This window comes from Cupressus sempervirens, chromosome 7 (genome assembly GCF_028749045.1).
Source record: "Cupressus sempervirens isolate cs-2001-9-10 chromosome 7, ASM2874904v1, whole genome shotgun sequence".
In the NCBI taxonomy this organism is placed as follows: Eukaryota; Viridiplantae; Streptophyta; class Pinopsida; order Cupressales; family Cupressaceae; genus Cupressus; species Cupressus sempervirens.
In genome coordinates, this window is record NC_143124.1 from 225607309 (window position 1) to 225612488 (window position 5180).

At 33.7% G+C, this 5180-nt stretch overlaps 1 pseudogene across 1 annotated transcript; it reads right to left on the bottom strand.

Annotated features, from left to right (window-relative positions):
- Window positions 1-677: 677 nt before the first annotated feature.
- On the bottom strand, window positions 678-4911 carry LOC149546315 (cysteine-rich receptor-like protein kinase 44; annotated as a pseudogene). The gene is made up of 7 exons (XR_016353690.1): window positions 4013-4911; window positions 2781-2915; window positions 2556-2686; window positions 1939-2149; window positions 1615-1849; window positions 1200-1350; window positions 678-1112 (listed from the first exon to the last, which is right to left on the bottom strand). The product of XR_016353690.1 is annotated as a cysteine-rich receptor-like protein kinase 44 (transcript).
- Window positions 4912-5180: the final 269 nt, after the last annotated feature.

Below are 5180 nucleotides of genomic sequence, written 5' to 3' on the forward strand. Positions count from 1 at the left end.
CATCTTCCAAAGTAATCTACTAAGGGGGTAAATAAAAATAGTTGTCCCAATTAAGGATAAAGTGTTGCAAGTTATTCATAAAAACCCATGAGAGGAATTTTAAAATTGTATGTTGATAAGAGGTGGACCAATTTTTCTTGACAAGACATAAAACCAATGTATAAAAATATTTTATTAATTATCTTTGATATATTGTGTATAGCATTAGTATATTATGTTTTTATATAATGTCTTACATATACTAATTTATAATAGTAGTAGTAGTAGTAGTAGTAATCATAATAATAATATCAAGGTAATTTTGAAGTATTTTAATAAGATATAAATATAAAGGTCACATGATATTGAATTAGTATTGAAATTAATAAGAAATCTTAAGAAACATTATTTTTAGCCTTATTATAAAGGCAGTTAATCTCTAGTTCAAAAAACTATTTTAAAAATAGTGATAAAACTAAAATTTTTAAATTTTAATATTTTATTTCAAATTCATCAATAATAAAATAAGAATTAAAATAAGACTATAAGATTGATATGAGAAATGTTAGTATCCCTGGCATAATTATTGTTATACTTTTGAACATCTAAAATTATTAAAAATAAGAGTAATAGCAATATCGTTTTTAAATCAATTTGGAAGAAAAAATAGACTCTAAGTTTAACCTCACAAACATCAGTTAACTTACAAACATAATATCTTGTATTCTCTTGTAATAAAGTAGAAAACACTAGATATCTTTATCTAGAACCCAAATCCGTTATTGAGGCATCGTTGATGGATGGATACACGGAGGGATTCACAAAATAATCATATAAACCTGAGATAATAAGAGAAGGTTCGCTTTCGGGAGATCGTGATTTGTGTGCATGTGTTGGAACATCCTTATGTGCAACACTTGAATAAGAAGGCACTGTGATTTCTGGCAATTTTGTTATAGAAAGATTGGAAAGCATTGCATATACATTAACCATGGGTGGACGAAGCATTGCATCTTCTTGTGTACATAAAAGACCAATGTGAATGTATCTTATACTTGTTCACTTGAAATACTTTCAAGTATATCTTTGTCAATTATATCAATAATATTTCCATTGCTATAATATCTCCATACCTACAAGACAAAAATTTAAAAATGCATGTTTATATACAAAAATAATAGCTTTAAAAGATAAGCTAAATAAAAATGAATTTATCTTACCCTATCTAATAGGCTACGAAATTGGAGAAATAGCTTAACGTCGGTATTCTTTTTTCCACATATAATTTCTAAGATGACAATGCCAAAACTATAGATATCAGCTTTAGCAGATAAATGACCTAGCATAGCATACTCTGGTGCCATATACCCACTGCACAAAAAAAATAAAAAAAAATTTGTTAATTAAAAGTCCAACTTAGGCAACTGTTCTAAAACTAAATAATTTTTATGTTTATTGAAACAATTTACACAAATAAAAGTGCAGAATCTTTGCAAGCAATCAAATGTATATGTTTGATATATCATTATTTCAAATCATGTTCTTTAAACCGCTTGTGACGAGTCATTAATTTCTAATAATTGTTGACTAGTAAATAAAGGGTTGAACTATTAAATGGAGACCGTAGATACTTACTAGGTTCCTGCAACCTTTGTGTTGACAAAAGTCTCGTCTTGACCAACCAGTCTTGCCAAGCCAAAATCTGATATCTTTGGTTCCAATTTCTCATCAATCAAAATATTGCTCGCCTTAATATCTCTGTGAATGATCTTCAGCTGAGAATCTTCATGCAGATATAGGAGACCACGGCCTACTCCACGTATGATATTCAAACGTTTGTTCCAGTCAAGTTCTTTTCTCCGCTCTGGATCTGCACCCATACGTTCAAATAAATTACCCTAAAATGCGCAACAAGTACTGTATCACTTTCCTTCATAGATTTAGAATGAATAAGCTCACGAAATAGTATTTTGTCAAGGCTTGTGTTAGCTAAGAACTCATAAATAAGCAGGCGTTCTGGTCCCTCTGCGCAACATCCGAGGAGATTCACAAGATTACGATGTTGAATTTTTGCCACAAGCTTCACTTCATTTAAGAACTCCACTTTTCCTTGCGAAGATTTTAAGGATAGCTTCTTTAATGCTATCTCTTTTCCATCTGGCATTGTACCCTAACATAGAAGAACACCTAACAATTCAGTTTATGCCTATCACAATTGACAAGATGGAAATCTTGTGTTCATTTATGTTGGCAAAACTGTAAGAAGAAGAGTTCTAAATTTTGTTATTTGGCTGAAATGGGAGAAAAGAAGTAAAATTATATGAAGGCCATGGGCATATATGGTAGATGTAATGAGAATTCCTCCTAAACTTTATTATTGGAGCAAATATAAATTTAAGAATACAAGAGCCTGTTCAATTTTCTAGTTCTATCGAAAAACTCTGCTCTTGAGGAAATGTATGGGATCAAGAGCAAAATAATTCGCTTACACGGGCATGAAGTATTGAACGCTAACCTTGATTAATTCAATGAAATAAATATTGTGTCCCTTAAGGTTTTCTTTCAATCAATGTTACCTTGTATACAGAGCCAAATCCTCCCTCCCCAAGTTTATTATCATCATGGAAATTTCTAGTTGCAGTCTTCATATTTTCCAAGGTAAACACCAATTCAGGCTCCTGGCTGAACAAGGAGTCCATATCTGCGACTGGATTTATTCCAGATTAGAAATTAGCACTAAAGAAGAGGGCAAAAAATTAGAACTCAGAATTTGCCATGTATCTGTTATGTGTATATTTTACCTCTGTTTACGATTTCTGGCTTCCCTAATACTGCAGACTTCAATTTTCTTCGGAGTGCAAACAGGCTCAGCAATAGCACCACCAAGAACCCGCCGAGAATACCCAAAACAATAACTATTTTACTCGAAGACTTTTCTGCAGATGAGTTTACATTGAATGTCATCTAATGCAAAACGTCTAAAGTGTCTCTATTTAAAAGATGAAAATTGTGATTTGGGTCTGAAGAATAGTATTTGTTTGAATTTTCCTTTAGAAGAACACTTTCAAGAAATACCAAAATTGTATTGATTTTTTTTGGTTGATCTAATTTACTTTCATTTTAGAACTTGGCGTTCATATTATATTTCCATGTTCTTAATAGATTTCATATTTCTAATAGAATATTGTTGTTGATTCTTTTGTTAAATGGGTTTCCAATTAAGATTATCTATCTAGTTTAATCACGTCTTCATGTAGCTGGGTGTAAAGTGATACCGATCTCATCTTTTTAATTGTCTGGCGACTTGCATTCAGCAAGACTCAATTCCTGGTAGGCTTTGTCTGAGTTTTTGACTTCACGAGAAAACCAAAGACCTTTGACAAAGTACTTAATTTTAAGCAATGGAACCATTCCTATACAAATACTATAATAACACAGAAAAGTAGAAAAAAAGAGAAAAAAGCTGAAAAAAAGGGGGCTAAAATTAAGACAAAATGATAAATAACCCCAGAAAACACAGCATCACAATTTAATTTTGCTCTTATTTTTTCTCCTACCTTTTTATTTTTAAATTTAATTATTAACTGCTACAACACATTAGCAACAAAATATAATGACTATACAGCTATTACCTGTAGAATTATCATGAAAGACCTCTTTGAATCCTCGTACTCTTACTTTCTTTGATAATCATTTGTCTATTTGAATCCTCATACTCTTACTTTCTTTGATAATCATTTGTATCTAACAATCATTTGTATGTAACAGTATCTTTCCAAATCTCGTTAGACATATTGTTTATATAATATATTTTAATCGTTACTATAAAACTTAAACCTACTACCAGCACTGGCCATCGAAGGTAGAAGCATAATAGCTACGGGCTCTACCAGGAAAAACCCATGGTTGATTTGGGTAATTCTATTGTTGTTCATGCAGATCAACCAACCCTTTAGCAAATATTGCTAAACAGAAATCGGCATAGAAGAATAATCGAATATTAGATTAGAAACAAAATTGACGCGCATATTACTTGGTGGAGGAGGCAGCAAGGTTGAGCTATAACGTGCCATGCAACTTACCAAGCCAGCCACAGCTCCAAGACGAGTTCCATTCTCAGTCGCACCCAGCACTTGGTTAATTGCAGTGGATAAGCATGAGCTGCAGTCGCTGAGATTCGTGATATCTTTCCAGCACTGGAGGAAACCGAACGTTTGGTAGGTCATGGAGGCGTTTGTTTGTCCAGAAGAAAACAGATCAGGCGAACGAAGGGCTTCATCTGACAAGTTTTTGAGAAGAGCCTTAACTGCCGCACTAAACAAATTAGGGTCGCCAAGGGCCTCCGCTTTACCGGGATCAACCTGTCCATCGGTACTGACTTGTCCGCCGAAGGGATAATTCTCATAGCGTATATAGCATTTGTCCAGCCAAACCCTAGCCCCTATGGCATTCTTGCAAAACTCACGGACAGTGGTATTTGCTTCTCGTGAACAGTTGAAGCACTCTTCTCTGCTTGTGTCTCCATGACATTGGAGGAGCCCCGATGCTTTGTCTGCACCTTCGCCAGAAGTGGAGATATTGAAACCATTTGAAGACGATGTATTGTCTGCTAGATTGTTAAGGACCGTGTTCAAATTGCTGCGGAATTTGGTGCTTGTATTCGTATTGCCGTTGCATACTTTCAGCAGTCCGCTGCATGTCGGCACCAGTTGGACAATCAACAACACTGTGATACCAAGTGAAAGAAAGTGCGGAAACTTCGCACTTATCAGGGGCATCTGCATGATGTAGTTTTGCCTTGGGAATCCTCTTACAAGATAGACTTGAAAGTGTTTCTCTTCACTAATTTATATTTTTCAGAAAGCTTCCACGTATCTTTAGAAATTATGCGGATCATAGATTTCGTATCCTCACTTCACCAAATTGAAAACTAGTCTACCTATTTTACCACTCACATTAAAACATTAAAAAGGATGATGTCTCCGTTGTATTAGATTCTAATATTAAAAAGATGATATCAGGATTGTGTCATAGACAGGTGGAAGGATAACCTCACTCTTTGACTCAGCCTAGAAGATTTAGCCTATAGTTAGTGTTGTTGTTCTCATATGAATTAGCTACATAATAAGAAGTTAATTAAAAACAGTGCATCATTATAATAGTCTTGTGATCTAGAATTCCATAATAGTCTTGTGATCTAG